Source organism: Orcinus orca, chromosome 2 (assembly GCF_937001465.1).
Source record: "Orcinus orca chromosome 2, mOrcOrc1.1, whole genome shotgun sequence".
Taxonomy (NCBI): Eukaryota; Metazoa; Chordata; class Mammalia; order Artiodactyla; family Delphinidae; genus Orcinus; species Orcinus orca.
The window spans coordinates 6,428,311-6,452,088 of NC_064560.1; the positions used below are offsets into that span (position 1 = coordinate 6,428,311).

General features: G+C 41.6%; 1 long non-coding RNA gene across 1 annotated transcript in view; it reads right to left on the minus strand.

Annotated features, from left to right (window-relative positions):
- Positions 1 to 23,778, minus strand: part of LOC117196125 (uncharacterized) — a 224,209-nt gene that overhangs the window by 64,408 nt on the left and 136,023 nt on the right. Inside the window, exon 9 of the long non-coding RNA XR_004476189.2 lies at positions 18,850 to 19,020. This is a non-coding gene — a long non-coding RNA (uncharacterized LOC117196125). The remainder of the gene's footprint in view (positions 1 to 18,849; positions 19,021 to 23,778) is intronic.

A 23,778-nucleotide genomic window follows, 5' to 3' on the forward strand; every position in this document is an offset into this window, starting at 1 on the left:
CACTTCAAATCTTTGTTCAAATGTCACCTTCTGAACAAGTTCACCCTTGACCATGCTATTAAAATGTATTTCCTTTTCCGGGTCCCCAGCACTCTCCTCCCCATTGTACTCTTTATTTTTCAACTCAGCCCTTGTGTACATCTAACATATTTTGCTAGTTGTGGAGACTACGTTCCCAATCACTCACCGTCAGGATGGTTCACGTATTAATAAAACATGAGAGGCATTGATGCACGGTACTGCTAAGCAGAAGCTTTAAGAGGCCGCTCTCGGGCTTCCCTAGTGGCGCAGTGGTTGAGAGTCCGCCTGCCGATGCAGGGGACACGGGTTCGTGCCCGGGTCCGGCAAGATCCCACATGCCGCGGAGCGGCTGGGCCCGTGAGCCATGGCCGCTGAGCCTGCGCGTCCGGAGCCTGTGCTCCGCAACGGGAGAGGCCGCAACAGTGAGAGGCCCGCGTACCGGAAAAAAAAAAAAAAAAAAAGAGGCAGCTCTCTTTTCCCTCTGCCACAGACCAGCATGTCCCAGGAAGGGATGTCTCCTTGACCTTGAAGGAGACATGCAGCAGAGAAGCAGCCAACCTACAGAGGCCATACAATATAACCTTGTTTAAAATTGTTTGCATTATATGTAAACCACCTAACTAATCTGATACTTATTTTATTACCTATATTTTCCACTATAAGGTAGGCTCCATGAGAGCAAGGATTTTTGCTTGTTTTGTTCACTGCTATATCACCAGCGTTTAACACACAGTGGGAACTCGGTAAGCATTTGTTGAATGAACTACTCTAGCCAAGAATTTGTCACAGGATAGGAAAAGGAGATTTGACAAATTATGGTTTAAACCAGTGACTCGGGGGAAAAATACCACAGCATTGAGACCACACAATAGTAAACCAGTCGTCTGTATGCTTGGTGCATAACAAATGCTGCATAAATGTTTGCTATGATGTCTACTATTGTTACTTGTAGGTCAAGGAGTATATGCAACTGGAATTAGGGTATAAATGCCAAAGGTATTTTAAGATGGGAAAATTCTGTGTTGGGTCTAGGACACTGGGGTGGTGGGAAGTTCCAAATGGCCTTGCTTACAGAGCTGAGATTGTTGCCAGCTGATGGCTGGGAGTTCAGCTGGGGTTACATCCAGGGTTCTCAGTTCTTTGCGGCGTGGCCCTCTCCATAGAGCTGCTTGGCCTTCTGAACAGAGTAGAAGCTGGATTCTAAAAAGGAATGTCCCGAGAGGGCAAGTTTCCAATTGTAAGTGCCAAGCAAGCCTCCACTCGTGTTTCATTCGTTGATGTTCCATTGGTCAACGTTAGACGCGTGGCCAAGATCAGAGGCAGTGAGGGAGGCAGCTACACCAGGACGTGAGCACTGGGGTGTCTGGGTCATTGTGGGAAGCCAAAGGAACATCTCAGGGAGTATCTGGACCAAATACAGATTGAACATCCAACATTTCAAATTCATCACTGTATCCAAGTGATAAAGTATGAACTAATCTGGGAGTTCATTTCACACAAACCAACTTTGTGAGAGTGTGATTTATAAGTGATCATGCCAATTCATTTTTCTTGGGAAATCTGTATCAAAACTTGGAACCATACACATAGGGGCAGCAGGTCCTCGTGGTGGGAAGGGTCAACAGGAGACCAAATGGCAGTTCATGTGGTGCACAAAGAATCAGTGAGAAGGAAATTCTGCACTGTCAAAAGGACATTTTCAGCAAACTGAAAATACCTAGTGTGTTACCATTCTCCAAGTCTAAGAATATTTCATCTCAAACAGTGGAACTGGCCATTAGAATCAAAGCAATGAGCCCTCTGGACACTGCTAGACCAAGAAACCAGATTTCATTCTCTAAATTTCTTCTTTAAAGACTTGGTATGGATGTATGCAATTCTTATTTCGAACATAAATACCACCAGATTACCAAGGACAAAGCTTCTGCTATTTTAAATTTAAATTGATGGTTTCTGGATGAAATTCAAGGATACCGGTATCAACGGCAAAATACACACATAATGTCTCACACATACCTCACTCCAAGAGCCAATCACATTCACTTCTTGATGTTTCTACTTAGCCTCAGTTATACAGAGCAGCATTTTTGTACTTGCCTCCAATTCCAGAAGGGAATGTACCCGATTTGGGCATAAAATTTGAAAACAAGTGTTTAGCAACATCAGTCTGGCATCGCCCTCCAGAACGTTAGGAAAATATAGAAAGACTAAAGAAGGAAAAATAGATCCATGATGTGGGCCATGACTAGGGAAGGGAAGAAGGAATCTGAAAAATCACAGGAAGGAAAGACCAAAAGGACTTGCTTTGAGGGTTGTATTGGATACAGGGTACACGAAGAGGGAGGAAATAAAGATGACTCCAAAATATTGATTTAGGGAATTGAAAAAAATGGAATTTGAGAAACAAAATCATTTGGAATTGGATGGAAAAAATAGGATGATGACTTATTGGCATGGGTGGGGGGTTGAGTTTCAAATACATTCATTCATTCTACAGATATATTTTGAGCTCTCACTATGCAGACACTGTTCTAAGCTCTAGGCTCCAGTGGGGAATAAGACAAGGACCCTGTCCTCAGGGAGCTTACATTCTACTGGAGAGCAACAGACTGCAAACATGTAAACAAATAATTTCGGATAACAATTTATAAATGACATGAAGAAAATAAAACTAGGAAATGGGAGAGAGAGTGAATGGGACTCATAGGGGAGCGTGGTAACCACATTACTTCGAGAAGTCAGGGGAAATCCGAGACGTGAATGGTGGAAATGAGCTAGGGAAGGGAGCATTTGGGGAAGGCGTTCCAGGCAGAGGGAACAGCAAGTGCAAAGGCCCTGAGGTGGGAACTAGTTTGCATATTTGAAAGCTGGAAATGAAAGAGGCAAGGTAAGACATTGGTTGGGGGAAGGGAGGCAGAGGTCAGATAATATAGAGGCTTTAAGTAATGGTGGGAAGGTTGGATTTTTTTCTGATAGCAATGGGGCACCACCAAAGAATATTAAACAAGAAAGTAATAGGATCTGATTTTTAAAATCACTTGTGTTGCAGTACATAAGTGTACTAAATCAATATGCTGCACACATTTACTTAATGATGTTACATGTCAATTACATCTAAATAAAACTGGGGGGAAAAAATTGCTCTGGCTGCTCTCTGGCGGATGTATTATTAAGGAGTAAAAGTGGAGGTGAGAGACCAGTTTGGAAGCTACTGAAGGGCTCCAGGGAAGAGATTTGGGTCTAGATTAGGGTGCTAGCAGGAGAGGTGCTGACACATATTGATAACCTGTCAGTGGATACATTTTGATGGAAGACTTGCTGATGGATTCAAGGTAGGGTGTGAGGAACAGACAGTAATCATTGCAAGACTCACACCTGCAGATCCCAGAGAGAGAAACCGTGAGAGACACTGAGAGGGAAGTAGAGACAGACACACACAGATAATTTGAGAGACAGCAAAAGAAAGAATTGTAAGATATTCAGGATGGGGGCATTCTCTAGGTACCTAGAAATACAGGGCTAGAATTTAGGTGAAAAGTTAGGACTGGAGATATAAAATTGAGACTTCTTAGCCTAAGTATGATGGTTGCAATGTTCATATATTCTATTAGACTAAGCATAAAGTGGGAACATCAAGTCATGCCAAAGGGAATATTCTTATTTAGAAACTAGCAGCATGGCTTTGGGGCGAGGATAGTGGGGTAGAAGGATCTGAGCTTACCTCCTCCCACAAAAACACCAAAATCAGAACTAACTGCTGAACAATGATCAACAGAAAAGGACTGGAACCTACCAAAAAAGATACGCTACTTCCAAGAAGCTAGCAGGATGAAGCAGAGTCAGAGGGCTATTCCCAGAGACAAATGACCAGAATAGGGAGAGCACCAAGTGGACTGAAGTGGCATAAACACAGTGTCTGGGTGACTTTGTCTACTAGCAATGGCCTTGTTTGTTGGTTTGTCTAATCTGAGATGAAGCTCCAAAGGCCTTAGTGATGCAGGAGGATGAGGTCTTGGAAAGGGCCAATCTATTTTTAAAAAGGAATTCTTAGCAACCATTAAAAATAGAATCAGCTGAAACAATGAAAGGCCACTACACATCTACTAGAACGGCCAAAATCCAAAACGCCGACAGCACTGAATGTCGGTTAGGGGCACAGCAACAGGAACTCTCATTTATTGTGAGTGGGAATGCAAAATGGTGCAGCTATTTTGGAAGACGGTTTAGCGGTTTCTTACAAAGCTAAGCATACTCTTACCATACGATCCAGCAATTGCACTCCTTGGTATTATACGAAGAAGTCAAAAATGTATGTCCACACACAAACCTGCACATGGATGTTTACAGCAGCTTCATTCATAATTGCCAAAACTCGGAAGCAAATGGATGACTAAATTGTGGGACATTCAGATAACAGAACGTTATTCAGCACTTAAAAGAAAGGAACTGTCAAGCCATGAAAAGGCATGGACAATCCTTAAATGCATATTGCTAAGTGTAAAAAAACCAATCTGAAAGAGCTACATACTGTATGATTCAAACTATATGACATTCTGGAAAAGGTAAAACTATGGAGACAATATACAGATCAGTGGCTGCCAGGCATTAGGAGTGGGGAAGGGATGAACAGGCAGAGCACAGAGGATTTTTAGGGCAGTGAAACGATTCTGTAGGATACTACAAGGGGGGATATGTGTCTTCATACATTTGTTAAGACCCACAGAATGTACAACACCAGGGAACCCTAACATAAACTACAGACTTGGGGCGATGATGCGTCAACGTGGTATAAAGGAAATCTCTATACTTTCTGCTCAATTTTCCTGTGAACCTCACACTATTCTTTTTAGGTTATTAATTAAAAAAAAAAAAGGAATCAGTAGAGTGGTGTGGCCTGAAGTAAATGCAGAGAGACCCAGAACCACAGCCATAGCCATCAGTGAGATAAGCATAGCCATTGCTTTTTGTTAGCTCGACTCCATTCTTCCAGTTGCCCAGGTGAAAAACCACCGTGCTGTCTTCATTCCTCTCCTTCCCTCACATCCCTCACCTGGTCCATGAGCGTAACTGTTGGCTGTACCTTCAAAATACATGCAGGAGCTAATCACTTCTCCCCATCTACATGATCTTCTTCTTAGATTATTGCACTAGCCTCCTGATTAGACCTCTGTGTCCCCCACCTTGACTCCTTAAGATCTGTTCTCAATAAAGGAGCTGAGGAATCCTATTCAAGCCAGAGCCCAAGGTCCGGTCTCCACTCAAAATCCCCCAAAGACTTCCCAGCTCACTGAGAGCAAACCAACATCCTTACACGGCCTAAAAGACCCCAGATTTTGTAGCCCCGTCTCACCTCCTCCCCGTCAGTCTCACCTCGCCGCCTGGCCCTCTCCCCCTGAACTCCATCTCAGGTAGGAGGTAGATGGGCCCCTGGGCGGGGCAGCTGGTGCTTGCTCTGTTCTCACCCAGACACGCCAGGGACAGAGCCAGTGGCAGGAGCTGAGCTCTGCTGGAGTCAAGAGACGAGACGACCACTCCCGGGGTCAAGGAAACCTCCCCAGCTGCACATGCACGGGAAGGCTCCTTGGGGGTCACAAAGGGAGGGGCGCCACCCCATAATCAGTGTGGACACACCCCCAGAGGCTTCTGCGGTGGGATCCATCGTAGCAAAAAGTTGCGCAGGCACGTTGGGGAGGGCCCTAGGGCAGGGCAGGTGCGCAAAAAGAAACCAGGTAATTGGCCAAAGGTAAACAAGGGCCCGGAAGGCCTGTCCTCTGGAAGAGATTCAAATCACCTGGTTACGGGCTCCTCATTAGGGAGGACGCCCACACCCTTTCTCTCTGGGTGTGTACTTCTGCCTTGCTTCTGACTTAAATAAACAAACTAACTGCTTCTCTGTGTGCTCTCCCACCTAGTGTCCTGTGTCTCTAATAGTAAACTTTGTACCTGTTTTACAGTTTTTGCCTCTTTGAAACATTCTTGCTTTCAAATGGGGGAAAGAGCCAGGGCCACTCTGCTTCTAGCCTCTAGCCCCTGGTGGACCAGCGGCTAGGATTCCTGGTTTTCATCCAGGCTACCCAGGTCCAATTCCTTACAGGGAACTAGGACCTCTCTTCAGGACTGCTCACTGCTGTCTCTCCGAGATCACATCCACACCACCTCCCTGTGCTGCAGAACCCACCGGGCGTGACCTGTGTGCTTCTCGCACTTTCTGCCTGGAATCCTTTTCTCCAGGACACCCCCATGGCTCACTCCCTCATTTTGCCCATATGTTCACACCATGCTGTCTTACTGGCGAGGCCCTCCCTGTCCCCTCTAAAGAAAATAGTCCCCCTGCCAACCATCGGCCAGGCCTTGGCTATCGCCCTTAACTTGTGTTATTGTTCTTCTATAGGATATTCTACTATTTGGTTTATTATGTCCTTACGGGTTTATTATTTTATTGTCTTTCCTCTCTAGAGTGAAAGCCTCATGAGGGCAAGGACTTTTATCTGCTCCAGCTGTGTCTGTCCACCGAGTGTCTGGCACACCCCGGGCACAAAATATTTGTTGGGTGAATTAATGCAAGAGCTAAGAGAAGAAAATTCCAAATTTTTCAAGGTTCATGGGAAAAACAATTGAAAAGACACCGAGGCTCTTGGAATGTCTCTGTCTTTGCTCAGGCTGCTGTAGCAAAATACCATAGATTGGGGGACTTACAAACAACAGAAATTTATTTCTCACAGTTCCAGAGGCTGGAAGTCTAAGATCAAGGTGTTGGCAGATTCAGCATCTGGTGAGAACCCACTTCCAGGTTCACAGAGAGACTTTTTCCTCACATGGTAGAAAGGTCAGGGGAGATCTCTGAGGTCTCTTTAATAAAAGCACTAATCCCTTTCATGATGGCTCGACCCTCATGGCCTAATCACCCCAAAGCCCCCCACCTCCAAATGTTGGGGACTAAGTTTCAACATATGAATTTGGGGGGACCACAAACGTTCAGCCTACAGAAGTCTCCTAGTAGAGTTTTGACACATAATTTTAGAACAAATGGCATATTGCACTATTTTATTAATTACAGAAGTTCTGCCCCTTTGATTATACTGCACTGACTGACCAACCTGATGTATGTTTTATACCTTTCACTTTCTGTTAACATTTAAAGCTCATTTGCTTAATGCAAACTTTATGAACTAAATTAAGTTTTTAGAGTGTATGGAGTTGATTATAAACTCCAACAAAGCCTGAGTTTTAGAAAACCTTTGCCTTTCAGTTGACTATTTTTGGATGCCTTTGCTTGAACACTACAACACTGCAACTGAAAGGAAAAACAAAAAACTCTACACGTTTTCAAGGACTTGACCACAAAACAACGGTCATGTATATTAAAACCTGATAAACCTTTCCAAACTACATTTATCATTAGTTTACAGCCAAAGCAAACTGCAAACAGGCCAAGCATGTTTTTGGTAAGACATCAATTTGTTGCCACCGAGAAATTATAGAAAAAAGAGAAATTACTTATCTTTTTCCTCAGTGGTTTAAACAAGTGTGAAATAGCTTAAATTACACTTACTGAGCAAACAGATAAAACCAGTTCAAGGCATCTAACAGCACCACTAAGCAAGGAGAATCATTTATCACTGCAATTAAGTAGTGATGCTAATATTTTTATCTTTAATTATTGTTAATATCATCACTAAGAATAAAAAGGAAAACTTGGACTACTCCACTGAGCCACCTGAGAATGGGACCACAATTCCAGATTGGGTGATACCCTTACAATTGCAGCTATTTCTTTTCTACAGTTTTGTTATTGCTGCCCTGTCCTCACCATCTCTTCAAACTTGTTTAGCCACAAAATACATGGAACCTAGTAAAATTAAAAAAAAAAACCATTAAAGTATCTCAGTACTCTCAATGTGAGCGAACACCAGAAGTTCAGACGTTATGTTATGCTGGGCTGTGTAACAATAAAACCGACATGAGGCTAAAAGTTGTCTGTGAGAGCTATTAAGAACTTTACAAGGTAAAATCCACTGTCGCACTTCACAGCCTGTCTCTATAGGAACTGCAAAACATCAGCGCATGACTTTGAAATACACAGTGTTCCTCTCACTGAACTCAACAAACCACAGTTGAGATGGAATAAATCTTTCATGGCTAAATTGTTATCTTTAGTCCAAACTTACTATCACAGTTCCTAAATCAGGGTTAGGATTAATTCACACTTCTGCTCATCTGTCTTCATAATAGAACTACAATAACTAACATAGCTCAATACAGACTCAGGCACAGAGAGAGAGATGAATAAAGCAGAAGATCCAGAAATGAGCTTGTGTGTGTGTGTGTGTGTGTGCACGCACACGTTTTATATGTAGTGTTTCAAGCCAAAGGGAAAAGGATGGTTGATTTAATTGTGTGTCAACATGTATCCATTGGAGGGAAAAAAATTAGTTAGATCCCTACCTCACACCCTGCAATAAAATATATTCCAAAAAGATTTGATATCATAAGAGTATAGTAAGGATTCCAGTACAAGATGGCAACACAGGAGCCTGAATTTACCTCCTCCCATGGATGCAATGTTTCTACAGCTAAATACAAAACAATTCCCTCTGAAAGAAATCCAGAAAGTAGCTGAGGGTCACCTACACAAGAGGGCAAATGAGAAAAATACAACATCAAAATAGGTAGGAGAGGATGAGACACAATCTCACCATAAACCCTCCCCCTGGCATAGCAACATACAATTGGGAGGGAATTCACAGCTCCCTGGTTCTCCATGAGTAGTGAAGGGGGTGTACCCAACATCTAGTGCCTCAACTTTTAAGACTTTCACCTGAGGGATGGGCCCCCAAAACACCTATAGCTCTGAAAGCCAGTGGAGCTTGAGTCAACAAGACCCACAAGGGTATATAGCAAATATATAGGCTCATGAGGGCTCACAGTGGCTCTCACCCCAGGGCTCAGCACAAAAGCTGCAGAATGAAACACCCATCTCCCAGTCTTGTTATGAAAGAGGCCTATTTGCTTATCCTAAAAGCTTCAGCCTGAGGGGTAGACTCCTAATTTAACACAAATCTAGGGGCTGACAGCAATCTTCTTCAGAGAATGAAGAGGCCAGTGGGCACCAGCTACATGCTCCCTCTCTCTGCCCTGCTCTAGGTTGCCAATATCTCCGTGAAAGGAATTTGTGCAGTGGCCACCCAAGAGACACAGCCCTTGATCTCCTGGCTTAGGTGGTCAACAGAGGTTACTTTACCAGTCCCATAGGATTACAACAAAGAAACAGTTCTTAACTGACTATTCCCCAGAGCTCCAAGGGAGCAGATGGAAATGCCCATCTCTCAGTCTTTCCCTGAAAGAAGTCTATTTGCATGCTTTATTTTATTTTTTTTAAAGAATTTTTAAAATTTTATTTATTTAATTTTGGCTGCGTTGGGTCCTCGTTGCTGCACACAGGCCTTCTCCAGCTGCAGCGAGTGGTCCTCCCATTGCAGTGGGCTCAGCAGCTGTGGCTTGCGGGCTCCAGAGTGCAGGCTCAGCAGCCGTGGTGCACGGGGCTTAGTTGCTCCACGGCATGTGGGATCCTCCTGGACCAGGGCTTGAACCCATGTCCCCTGTACCGGCAGGCGGATTCCCAACCACTGCGCCACTAAGGAAGCCCCTATTTGCATACTTTAAAAGCTGCTGCCTAGGGTCCAGCTTCCAATCAGCCTGCATCTAGGTGCTAAGATCCTCCCTCTTTGGGATACTAAAAGGTCTTGGCACACCCTCAACTACTAGGAGCCACTAAGAACAAAGAAGGCACTTGGACAACCACAAAGGTTAGAGAAACAACCCAGATCTAGGGCAGTTCCGAACGATAGGTTAATCTCCTACAGGAGACCATGCCCTTAAGACTGGGAGTGGTGAGTGTTTTATTTAATGCATGGAAACCACACAGAGAGTCAAGGAAAATCACGAAACAGAAGAATATTTTCCAAACAAAAGCAAAAGGACTCAATCAACACACCTTAATGAAATGGAGATAAATGACTTACCTGATAAAGAGTTCAAAATAATAGCCATAAGGATGCTCACTGAACTCAGGAGAATAATTTATGAACAGAGTAAAAATTTCAACAAAGAGAGAGAAAATAGAAGAAAGTATCAAACAGAAATCATGATGCTGAAAAATATAAAAACTGAACTGAAAATTTTAATTGAGGGGTTCAACAGCAGAAAAAATGAAGTAGAAGAAAGATCAGCAAACTCAAAGACAGGGCAGTGGAAATCACTCAACTGGAGGAGGAAAAAAAAAAAAAAGAATTAAAAGATTGGGACTTCACTGGTGGTGCAGTGGTTAAGACTCAGTGCTCCCAATGCAGGTTGCCTGGGTTCAATCCCTAGTCAGGGAACTAGATCCCAAATGCATGCCGAAACTAAGAGCCCACATGCCACAACTAAAGATCCTGCATGCTACAACGAACATCCCACATGCCACAACGAAGACCCCATGTGCCACAACGAAGATCTGGTGCAGCCAAATTAATTAATTTTTTTTAAAATGTGAAGATAGATTAAGGGACTTATGGAACAACAAGTGGGTGAATATTCACTACAGGAGTCACAGAACGAGAAGGGAAGGCAGAAGGCTTACTTGAAGAAATAATGGCTGAAAACCTCCCTAACTTGGGGAAAGAAACAGACATACAGATCTAAGAAGCTCAAAACATTCCAAAAAGGATGAATTCAACAAGACACACAAGAAAACACATTATAATTTATAAGTTAAAGACAGGGAGAGAATTTTTAAAGCAGCAAGAGAAAAACAACATTATGCACAAGAGAACCCCTGTAAGACCATAAGCAAATTTTTCAGAAGAAATTTTGCAAGCCAAAGGGAATAGCACTATACACTCTAAGTGCTGAAAGAAGAAAAAACTGCCAACCAAGAATATTCTACCTGGAAAAGTTGTTCTTCAGAATTTAAGGAGAGAGAAAGAGTTTTCCAGACCAGAAAAACCGAAGAAGTTCATGACCACTAGGACTGGCCATATCCCAAAAAAATAAAAGTTAAAGGGGCTTCTTTAAGCTAAAACAAAAGGGTACTAATTAGTAACAGGAAAACATATGAAAGAACAAATTGCAGTGGTAAAGGTAAATATAAATTCAGAATACTCTAATGTTGTCATCATGGTGGGTAAATCACATATAAATCTAGCATGAAAGTTAAAAGACAGAAGTATTAAAAATAACTATAACTACATAATTTGCTAAAGTATAAACAAGATAAAAAAATGTAAATTGTGACATCAAAACAACAAGGGGGAGCATTTCAAAATGTCGAGCTTTAGTATGCATTCTAAGTTAAGTTGTTATCAGCTTAAACTAGACTGTTGTAAATATAAGATGTTTTATATGAGCTTCATGGTAACATAAAGCAAAAACCTATAATAAATACACAAAAGATAAAGAGGAAGGAATCTAAGCATACCACTACAGAAATCATTAAATCACAAAGGAAGAGAGTAAGAGAAGAAAGGAACAAAGAACTTACAAAACAGTGAGAGAACAATTACAAAATGGCAAGATTAAATCCATACCTATCAATCATTACTTTAAATGTAAATGGACTAAGTTCTCCAATCCAAAGAGATGGGGTGGGGGGTGCTGAATCAATGAAAAACAAAACCCAACTATATGTGGCCTATAAGAGATGCACTTCAGCTTTAAAGACACACACAGGCTGAAATTGAAGGGATGGAAAAACATAACTCCACGTGAATGGAAAGCAAAAGCAAGCTGGGGTACCTGTACTTCTACTTCAACACAAACTGTAATAAGAAACAAAGGTCATTATATAGTGATAGAAGGGTCAATTTGAAACTGAACAGGACTCTGTGGGGCCCTTCTAGGTACAAATCCTTTCCATGTCCCCCATTTCTTGTTTGTAGGAACGAGGCTTCATTCAGCCTCCCTGGCAGATTCAAACAGTGGCTAATCAGGGAAGGGAGAGAATGCAGAAACAAAGGAGGAGCGGCCAAGAACAATACTGCAGGGTTGTGGCTCCTCCTCAAGGAATATACCTGTACTCAATACGAACTCAATATCTTGAGTTTCTGCTGCAGGAACTAAGGCCCCCACCCAGAGGGAGGATGGTAACTTCAGGCTGAGTACAAGATTCCTGGAACACTGCCCTGTTACCTCACCACCAACCAATCAGAAGAAAGTCTGCACACAGTAGAAGATAATGAAGACTCTGACCCCCTTTCCCAAATGACCAACTGTGATTAACTTCCCCTTTCTCCCTTTAAAAACTTTCATGGTAAAGCAGAATCTTTAGAGTAGGTTCTTGGACACGAGTCTGCCTGCTCTCCAGGTTGTTGGTCTCCTGAATAAAGCAACCTTTCTTTTTCACCTAACACTTGCCTCTCGAGTACTGGCTTTCAAGTGGCAAGCAGCTAAACCTGACCTTGGTAACAAATTCAACAAAAGGATATAACATTTGTAAATATTTATGCAACCAACATAGGAACAGCTAAATATCTAAAGGGAGAAATAGACAGCAATACAATAATAGTTGTGGACTGTAATACTCCCACTTTCAACAATGGTTAGATCATCCAGACAAAAAAAAAAATCAATAAGGAAACACTGGGCTGAAACTACATGCTAGACTGGATGGAATTACAAGACACTTAATAGAACATTCCATCCAAAAGCAACAGAACACATTATTCTCAAGCACACATGGAACATAATCCAGAATAAATCATATGTCAGACTATAAAAACAGACAATAAATTTAAGACTGAAATCATATCAAGCATCTTTTCTGACCACAATGGTATGAAACTAGAAGTCAATTACCACAAGAGAGACAAATGAAAATGTAAATACAACGTATCAACACTTATGGGATACAACAAAAGAAATTCTAAGCGGGAATTAAATAATGATAAATGGCCACATTAAGAAACAAGAAAAATCTCAAACAACCTAACTTTACAGCTCAAGAAACTAGGAAAAGAAGAAACTAAGTCTAAATTTAGTAGTAGGAAGGAAATAATGAGATCAGAGCAGAAATACATGAAACAGACACTAAAAAGGCAACAGAAGACATGAAATTGAGTTGGTTTTTTGAAAAGATGAATAAAATTGACAAACCTTTAGCTAAACTCACCAAGGAAAAAAGAAAGGATTCAAAATCAGTATTGAAGGAGGAAACATTAAAACTGATACCTTAGAACTACAAAACAGAATAAGAGACTGGGGCTTCCCTGGTGATGCAGTGGTTAAGAATCCGCCTGCCAATGCATGGGACACGGGTTCAAGCCCTGGTCCGGGAAGATCCCACATGCTGCAGAGCAACTAAGCCTGTGCACCACAACTACTGAGCCTGTGCTCTAGAGCCCATAAGCCACAACTACTGAGCCCACATGCCACAATTACTGAAGCCCACGCACCTAGAGCCCATGCTCCACAACAAGAGAAGCCACTGAAATGAGAACTCCATGCACCGCAACAAAGAGTTGCCCCTGCTCGCCACAACTAGAGAAAGCCTGCACACATCAAGGAAGACCCAATGCAGCAAAAAAAATAAATAAAATTAAATTTAAAAAAAAAGAATAAGAGACTATGAACAATTATACCAACATGCTGGACAACCTAGAAGAAATGGAAAAATTCCTGGAAACATACAAGCTACCAAGACTCAATAAAAAAGAAACAGAAAATCTCAAGAGAATGATTATTAGTAACAAGATTGAATCAGTAAACAACACTCTCCCAACAAACAGAAGTCCATGATCACCAGCTTCATTGATGAATTTTATCAAACATTTAGAGAACAATTAACTAATTGTTCTCAATCTTCCAAAAAACAGAAGAGGAGGGAACGCTTCCAAAATGATTTTATAAGGCCATTGTTAGCCTGCTATCAAAACCAGACAAGGACATTACAAGATAAAGAAAATTACAGGCAAATATCCCTGATGAACATAGATGTAAAAATCCTCAACAAAAGAGTAACAAATTGCATTCAACAATACATTAAAAGAATCATACACCATGATAAAATGGGATTTATCCCTGGGATACAAGGGTGCTTAAACATCTGCAAATCAATGTGACGCATCACTTTAACAAAATGAAGGATCAAAAGTCATCTCAATAAATGCAGAAAAAGCATTTGACAAATTCAACATCCATTCATGATAAAAACTCTCAACAAAATGAGTACAGAGAGAATGTTTCTCAACATAAAAAAAGCCATATATGACAAGTCCACAGTCAACATCATACTCAACAGTAGAAAATTGAAAGTGTTTCCTCAAAGATTAGGAATAAGGATGCCCACTCTTGACACTTTTATTCAACACAGTACTGGAAGTCCTAACCAGAGCAATTAGGTAAGAAAAAGAAATAAAAGGTATCCACATTGGAAAGGAAGAGGTAAAACTGTCTCTATTTGTAGATGACATGATATATTTTATATAGAAGACCTAAAGACTGCACTAAAAATTGTTAGAACTAATAAAAGAATTCGGCAAAGCTGCAGGTTACAAAATCAAATTACAAAAATCTGTTGGGTTTCTATACAGTAACAACAAACTATCAGAAAGAGAAATTAGGAGGAAAAATTCTATTTTTATTGCATCAAAATAATAAAATATCTAAAAACAAATTTAACAAAGTAGGTAAAGACCTGTACATGGAAAATATACAACACTGATGAAAGAAGACACAAATAACCATTCATGGATTGGAAGAATTAAATTGTTAAAAGTGTCCACACTACCCAAAGCAATCTATGGATTCAATGAAATTCCTACCAAAATTCCAAAGGGATTTTTAACAGAAACAGAACAAACAATCCTAAAATTTGTATGGAACCACAAAGACCCTCAATAGCTGAAGTAACCTTGAGAAAGAACATAGCAGGAGGCATTATGCTTCCTGATTTCCAACTACGTTACAAAGGTATAGCAATCAAAACAGTATGGTATTGGCATAAAAAACAGACACATAGACCAAGGAAACAGAAAAGAGAGTCCAGAAATAAACTCATATGTACGTGGTCAATTAATTTACAACAAAGGAGCTAAGAATATATAAGGCAGGGGGAGTAAAGGAGAGTCTCTTCAAGAAATTATACTGGGAATACTGGACAGTCATATGCAAAAGAATGAAACTGGATCACTGTCTTACACTGCACACAAACATCAATTCAAAATGGATTGAACACTTAACAGAAGATATGAAATCATAAAGGTCCTAGAGGAAAACTCCTTGACATTGGTCTTGGCAATGATTTTTTTGGATTTGACATGAAAAACAAAGGAAAAACCAAAAATAAACAAGTGGGATTACATCAAACTAAAAAGTTTCTGCACAGCAAAGGAAACCATCAACAAAATGAAGAGGCAGTCTATGGCCTATGCACTGGGAGAAAATATTTGCTAATCGTATGTCTGATGGGGGCTAACAGCCAAAATATATAAAAACTCATACAATTCAATAGCAAAAAAGCCAAAAAAACAAAACAATCTGATTAAACTATGGGCAGAGGATCTGAATAGACATTTTTCCAAAGACGACATACAGATGGCCAATAGATACGTGAAAAGGTTCTCAACATTGTTAATCATCGTGGAAATACAAATCGAAACCACAATGAGATATCAACCACACCTATTAGAATGGTTATTACCAAAATCACAAGAGAGAAAAAGTGCTGGCCAGGATATAGAGAAAAGGGAACCCTTGTGCACTGTTAGTGGGAATGTTAATTGGTGCAGCCACTATGGAAAACAGTATGGAGATTCCTCAAAAAATTTAAAAAAAAAATTAAAAATAAAACTACCATGTGATCCAACAATTCCACTTCTGGGTATTTATCCAAAGGAAACTAAATAACTGTCTCCAAAAGGTTATCTGTGTCCCCATGTTCACCACAGAATGATTCATGATAGCCAAGACATAGAAACAACTCACATGTCCATTGATGTATGAATGGATAAAGAAAATGTGATATATATGGATATATATATATATATATATATATATGAATTTCCTTATTTTTAAGGCTGAATATACATATATATATATAAATATACAAATATTATTCAGCCGTAAAAAAGAAGGAAATCCTGCCTTTTGTGACAACGTGGATGGACCTTGAGGGCATTTTTCAAAGTGAAATATGTCAGACAGAGAAAGACAAATACTGTGTTGTTTCATTCACATGTGGTATCTAAAAACACAAACTGAGCACAGATACAGAGAACAGATTGGTGTTTGCCTAAAGCAGGGGGTGAGGTGAAATGGGTGAAGGCAGTCAAAAGATACAAACTTACAATTATAAGATAATGTCTTGGGATGTAATATACAGCATAACTATAGTTAACAATACTGTATTGCATTTTGAAAGTTGCTAAGAGAGTAGTCTTAAAAGCTCTCATTGTAAGACAAAAACTGTAACCATGTGACATGACGGATGTTAATTAAATTGTGGTAAACATTTTGCGATATATACATATGTCAAATCATTATGTTTCATACCATGGACTAATACAATGTTATTTATCAATTATATCTCAGTAAAACATTAGAAAAAACATTTTAAGAGTATTAGTAAAAGTTCTAAGTGACTTTAGATGGCCTTGGGATGGAAAAAAGACTTTCTAAGCATTACCTATAGTGAGAAAATGATAGCACTGACATAAAATTTTACAATTTCTGTATGTAGAAAACCAGAACTAAAATTAAAAAGGAAATGACAAAATAGAAAAAAATACATAGACGTGGCTGACTACCACCCTGCCCCAATGAGGAAACAGACTCAGGCTATAACAGGACACGCGCTAATGAAAAAATGCCTCTCTAAGCTTTAAAAATGCTCTCTTGAATACTGGGAATCATGAGAATGCATGGAAAGCGTTTAGGGCTGGCCCAGCACTTGACATTTCTAATGAAAATGGTTTTACAATATTTATTAATGCATGTGTATGTTTATGTTTGTGTGTGTGTGTGTGTGCGTGCGCGCGTGCACGCACACGCACATGCACAAATACATCTACACAACCAACTCTCCCATTTTGCCCAGAACTGATCAGTTTGATAACTGAAGGCCCCAGGAAACTCCTCAGTCATCAAATTGGGACAGCTGGTCACCCTACTACATGCATACAGAGCAAAGGACATGGAAAAGTATGCACCAAGGTTTTAAGAGGACTTAATTCTGGGGAGGAAGTCTTATTGATTGCTTTTATTTTCTTTGTTATGCTTAGTTGTATATTCTAATTTCTTCATAAACGTGTTGGTTTCATGATAAGGAAAAAAACACATTTATTGCAATTTGACCTTAAAAAAAATTGAATAGAGCCTCTAGAACTATTCATCGCTACGGCATAATTTCCAAAATATATAGGTCAGGTCAAATATTAGCAGTTCTTATAATATGAGAAAATCTTCCAGCCCAAAGACATGACATGTTATCAATTTACCAAAAATGTTCCCCATGCATGTTTTCTGTACTTTCACCGTCTTGACAATTAGCATGAAAAATACAATATAATTGCTTTAATAAAAGGCATGCTATGCAGTTATATTAGCATGCAATGCTCTTAGTGCTGTCAGTAAAAATTGGAGATGCTCCACATTTCTATCCTGTTGAATGCACTGACATTTGTGATGTCATCAATTCAAAGACTGACTTATGTGCTAAAACTTTACCCATTACTTATGAGGACTATGTGATTAACTTGATTTTTTGATTTATTCTTAAATTCAGGGGTTTTATTTTTATTTAATTTCCTTAAGAATTGGAACTGTTCCTAACTTAAATACATACTTGGAAATGTCTTTGTTTCTTTGGTAGAGGAAATGGGTGAAGGTGGGTCCCAGAACTTTGGAGGAGGGAAAAGAAAAGGGTATTTTCATTATTCTTTTAGTACCCAGGGGCTGTGAGTTACATGGAAGACAGATGTGGCCGGGGATGACAAACCTCTTCTTGTGACTAGAAAAAGCCTCACGATCCACGCAGAGATTCCCCAGTACCAGTGGGATCATCTTTCATTTCCTTATTTAGTGCCAGCAAGCTGTTAATGGCTTGACTCAAGTCTTTCCAGTTACGGTATTTTTGAATACTTCTGCATGAGATTTAGAATGTCTGAGTTGTTAAGAGAGAAAAAAATGTTTGGAACCGTGGAAGCACACAAGACAGCCTCTGATTTCCTAACTCTGCTTCCTAGAATTAAACTCAAAACACAGACACACATAGACAAAGACACACACACACACACACAGCTGCTGGCCAGGACCTCATGAAAACATAGACGTAACCCTGTAACTCGGCCCTATTCAGAAACCCATGCTCTCTGGTTTAAACAGCTCACCTACATTACCGGAATCCACTGAGCCATAATTCCAGATACACTTGAAATCCCATCTTAGGACTCTGGCACCATTTTGAATCAGGCCCTTACAGGACTGCCTCAGCTCCCTCTACAGAGAATTGCCTGTGCTTATCACTGTTGGCCTTAATCAAGGAAACCAAACCAAGCATCTGGGATTACATTACTGCTATATCAACTGCTCTCTGGCTTTGCCCAAGACAAAGGGTCTCTTTTCAGCAATTGCAGCTAATCAAAACCAAATTGAGCCACGGGCTTTACCGCTCTCCAAAACAAAACAAAAGCCAAGCCACACCAGAAAATACTCCCCCCTTCACTGCCCCCAATGCATCTCCTGAGCTGTCCCCCTTGTTTCTCACTCCTTTCCCCAACCCCAGTCCCCTCCATATGCAAACTGAAAAAGAAGGCCACCAGATAGACTTTTTGATGGATTCATAAAAAAACTTACTTTCTATCCAGCATTACACTTTTTAGAGGAGCTCTATGGGGTGTACCTGGAATACCCCTTGGAGAAGATACAGCTTTGTTTTCACAGAACTGCAGCAGCAAGTCCCCCGAGTCCTTGAAGATGCACACAGGCTGGCAGCAAGCTGAGTTCTATGCACTGCTGGGAGCGAGTCTGGAGGAAAGTAAGCAGTATGGGAACAATCAGCCTGTAAACTCTGCACCCAGAGCGCAGTGCTGGGGCTCAGGCCAACTCAAGAACCCAAGACTGAGGAACATGTGAGCCAATGAGCGTGGGCAGTTGACCTCTTGTTTGAAGTGCTGTCACGAAGGCAGCTCATTAACCCACAACAGATCCCGCTTCCACATTCTCTGGTTTCTAAGTGTTGGCAGCAGCGTTCATGTTCTTTTGGACCTTGTGGTGCACATCATCTCTCTTCCCTCACTCCTTCCAATCCGTTACCCGGTCCCAACTGTTTCCTTTCTCCACAGTTAAGCAGCCATAGGCCTGGCTCCTGTAAAAGTGTCTCCCCAACCTTCCTACCTCTGTCTCCTCCTATTTTGTCTCGTGCCTAGAAACAAAAATCATATTTCCTTAGTACATTTTCTTAACCTACTCTGTCCACAGAATCTACCACTGGCTCTCCATTGATTAAATTATACACATTGTTTTGATTTAAAAAATGATTAGGGATTAAAGGGGATTTTTACAATGCATTCCTTTCCCCCATCATTGAACAACTGTCATCTCCAATTACTGATACAAACAGCAGCGCCCACCCTCCTTCTCATCCCCTATCAACCACAGCTCCCACGGGCCCTGCCTTTGAGCCCAGTGGGAGTGGATGGAGACAATGCATCAGAGCTGCTGGATTCTGAGACACAGCGAGTGTCGTGGCAGCACAGATGGAAACCCATTTTCCACTCAGACTCGAAGCAGAAAGGGACGGAACACCCCCCGCCCAAAGCTGTTTAAAACAACACACTGAGTATGTTAGTTGGACGAAAAGAACCTCGTTGCCCAAAGAGAATAAAGCCTGCAAGGAGACCCCAAACACAGTTTAATCTAGGTAGAGAGAGAGAGACAGAGAGATGCAACATCAATTTGAAGAGTCTAGCCAGCATTTGCAAAATACACGGGGAAAAGCAAAATCTTCCCTAAACATCAATTCATGAAGATTCATCAGTTAGAGACGACACTGGGAGCAGTGACCTAAGTCTAGCTATGTTTTGTGTTTAGTTACAGGAACTTTGAAACAAACAAACAATCACAGCACAGCTGGTGCACAACAAATCCCTGGAGAAAGAAGATTCCAGACAAGAGTCTCTAACCCACCCAGGTTACTGCTATCATAGGTTCATGAATGAAGAAAGAGTAAAAGATTGTCATAACCCACTAGATGTTCCTTTTAGCTTTGCGGGAGAGATCTGGCAAAACATCCAGGTAATTGTATGTAGCTCTCATTTCTGAGCATGGAGTTCAGCCATTCTCAGTAAATCCTTCTGTTGGATTTGTAAGACACCTGCTCCCCTCCTAGAACGACTGGATACATTCTCACTGACTCTTCCTAGAGGCCTCTGATTATTCAACTAGCACATTTCATTTAAAATCACAGAAATTTCTCTGAGGCCATCCCATTTATTTCTAGCTCTGTATATAGAGATAGCACTAGTTACGTATATCTGCATATTTCTTAGTGTTTAAACATATTGATGTAATTTGGTCCCGTATTCCAAGTAAAAGGCTCTACCAGATACTATGAGGACACACAGTACATCATTCTTACCCCAAAAGGGCTAACAATCTAGTAAGATGAAAGAAACGAGAAGTCAGGAGTTAGATAACCATGAAGCAATTAAGAAATAACTCAGTCCTCCTGAAACTGCTATGGCAATCAGAGGAAGAAACCCCACTGGGACTGGGTATTCTTCTGCTGTTTTCCCCTCCATGCAGGAAGTTGCAATAATTTTCCTACTGAGTCTTGCTGGATGTTTTGGGTGCAGCCCCTTCACCTACCCGCCCAAAAATGGAAGTTTAGGTGTCGGGCCTGAGTTGTGGTGTTCCATCCCCCAAACCTGGGAAGGATGTTGGGGAAAATGTCACTTGACCACTAGAGACCCAAGAACCAGCATCTCTGAGAGGAATTTAAGTCAGAAACCTGTAGAACATCCAATCAGAAATTCAAAGCGGCTGGAATTAAAGAGAAGAGATGGAAAGAAATTATAGGTAGGAGGGTGACCCCTGGCTAGAAGCCAAGGGAGACAGGGTAAGTGAAACCAGAGGATGGGCACAGAGTCTGGGAACATTCCCCAAGTCAAAGAAAACAGTTGCCGTAGCTTTTATTAAAAGGAATTGCACCCATGGATTTTAGTGGGTTGAGTCATCAAAGGGCTTACTGAATGCAGACGCCCCTTCCCACCAGGTGTGACTCCTTCCACCAGGAGCTTTCCTACAACAGCTACCCAGGGCCGACCCTAATGTTCCCCAGAACATTTCTGAGGTGGAAGAAGAGTTCCTGTACCTACGTCTCTGAGCCAGACACTTCCTAGTGGCTGATTTTAATGCTGTTGGATGCCCACAAGCTCTTCCAGCACACACTCAGGGATGTGAGGTGGAGAAGGGAGTCTTGGGTCTTGGTGATCTAGAGAAGCATTAATAGAATGTACAGAGGTGTGAAGACCTTGAAGATAGCATCTCTTGTTACCTCAGAGACCCAGAAGTTGTGTTCTTCCAGCAGCTGCCTTGAGCAGAACGTACATTGTATCTGGAGGCCAGCCCAGACTCACAACCCACCCCCTTACCTCTTCTCCCCAGGGCCCAGCACTAGTTATAAAACTCCTTATATGTATATGGTAATAGCTTCCTTAATACTGACCAGCTGTTAGGGTAACAGTAGTGCCAGGGACGGCAGGGGACCAGCAGGAGGGGAATGATGATGGATGCCAAAGGGAGGGCTCTGGCCAGTGAGCCACAGTGAGTCATTACAACTGAATTCTGTCGTGAACACAAAGAGCATGTGTCTTTTTGAGTAAGAGGTGCTACTCTGGAGTTCTCACTGGAGTACCAACTGATGCAATCCATATGGCTGATGGTCTGTGTACAGTAGGCAGATGGAACCAGAAGGTCTAGGACAGTGGGCTGTTTGGTCTGACACCAAAATCACCTGCGAAGTTAAGACTACAGCTCATTGGGCCTCATCCTTGATCTACTGAATCAGACTAGGGGTGGAGCCTGGGCACACAGATATTTTTTCAAACTCCACAAGTGATTCTGGGGGCATAGCCAGGGTGGTGAACTACTATCCTTGAGCAATGCTTTACAACATTGGGATACAAAATGAGGACTGAATTCTGATATTATGTGGTCAGCTGAACTGGGAGATATTTGGGGCCAGGTAACCTGTGGGGATGTTATATGCTTAGGTCATCTGTGGAATCAGAAGGCCTTCTTGATAAACAGGGTGACAGCTCTTGATCCAGTGATGAGTGTACCTTCAGTATGGGGCTAACAGGCAAGGACTTCAAATGCTGTTTGAGATTATTTCCCTTTAGGTGGTACAGGGGAAAGAAGAATACATTTTAGTCTGTGCTCAAGCCTTTCCCCAAGAATATTATTTTGATTCTCTTTCTTGGATGAGAAGTGAAAGTTATAGTGGGCATGTTTAAAGTTAGCTATTGATGGTGTTTTTACAATATATCACTCAGAGAGAATCTTCTCGTCAGCTTGAGCTAGCCAGGTACATCTCTTATCCCTAAGTATTTAATTCACTAAGTTAATGTGGCCCCAACAGGATCTGAATCACTGCTCTTCTGATTGGACTTGACTGAGTAGATAGGCCCATGGCTTGTACACACTTGCTATCAGAACAAGAGCCACCGGTGGAAACAAAGCTCAACTCTGATAACAGTGGGAGGCGAGGGACTTCCCTGGTGGTCCAGTGGGTAAGACTCCACGCTCCCAATGCAGGGGGCCCGGGTGCGATCCCTGGTCGGGGAACCGCCACAACTAAGAGTCCGCATGCCGCAACTTAGAGATCCCACGTGCCACAACAAAGATCCAACACAGCCTAAATAAATAAATATTTAAAAAACAATGGGGGGAAGGGCAGGAGGCAAGGTGGAACACACTGTAAGAAAGCAGGGCTCTTTGAAAAGTGGGACGACTGCAGGAAACATGTCAGTTAAGAGTCACCTTCTTCTGGAGGACAGCCCCATAGGGAAAGCAAGGAAAAAAATGTAATCCCAACACAAGTCAAGCCAGGGTACAAGGAGATTATTAACCTTTGCTAGCCATATATTCTCCCTCCATGAAAATATCCTCCTTGTGAGCTTGGGTAGAAGAAGAGCTCGTAGATAGTTTATTGTTGCCACCACATCCTTCTTTAGCAAGCAGGTCACATTTCATTTTAAAGTCCCTGGTGTTAATTGCTCAATTTGACCAAGACAAGAAGGGGTTCCAACGGTCCAAATTCCTCTAACTAACTCAGTCAATCCATGGACATGTCCACTAGTTGGCCGCATAACGTAATGTCACGGCAGATAAAAGGCCACTCAGAGTTCGGCTGGATTGCATGTAATGTTTTGAATGGGCCCAGGGGTCAGCTGGGGTATTGCCATGGCACAGTCACAGTACATGCGCTCAGCTGCCCCAGGTTGCTATGTAGAACAATCCTTCCTCCATATTCTTTTGCACCCTCCAAATTTCATGACTGCCTCTTCAGTTCAGGGAGGGGCCATGATACCTGTGCCATCACTCGGTTAGAGCGATAGCATCCCAAAGTTTGGGGGCCAAAGGACTCCCTGTGAGGACGCTTGGGAGCCCCGATATCTGTTGACTAAGTATATTAGTCAGACTTCTCCAGAGAACAGAACCACTAGGATGTACTGCGTGTGTGTGTGTAGATAGATAGTGCGTACAAGAGGGAGAGTGAGA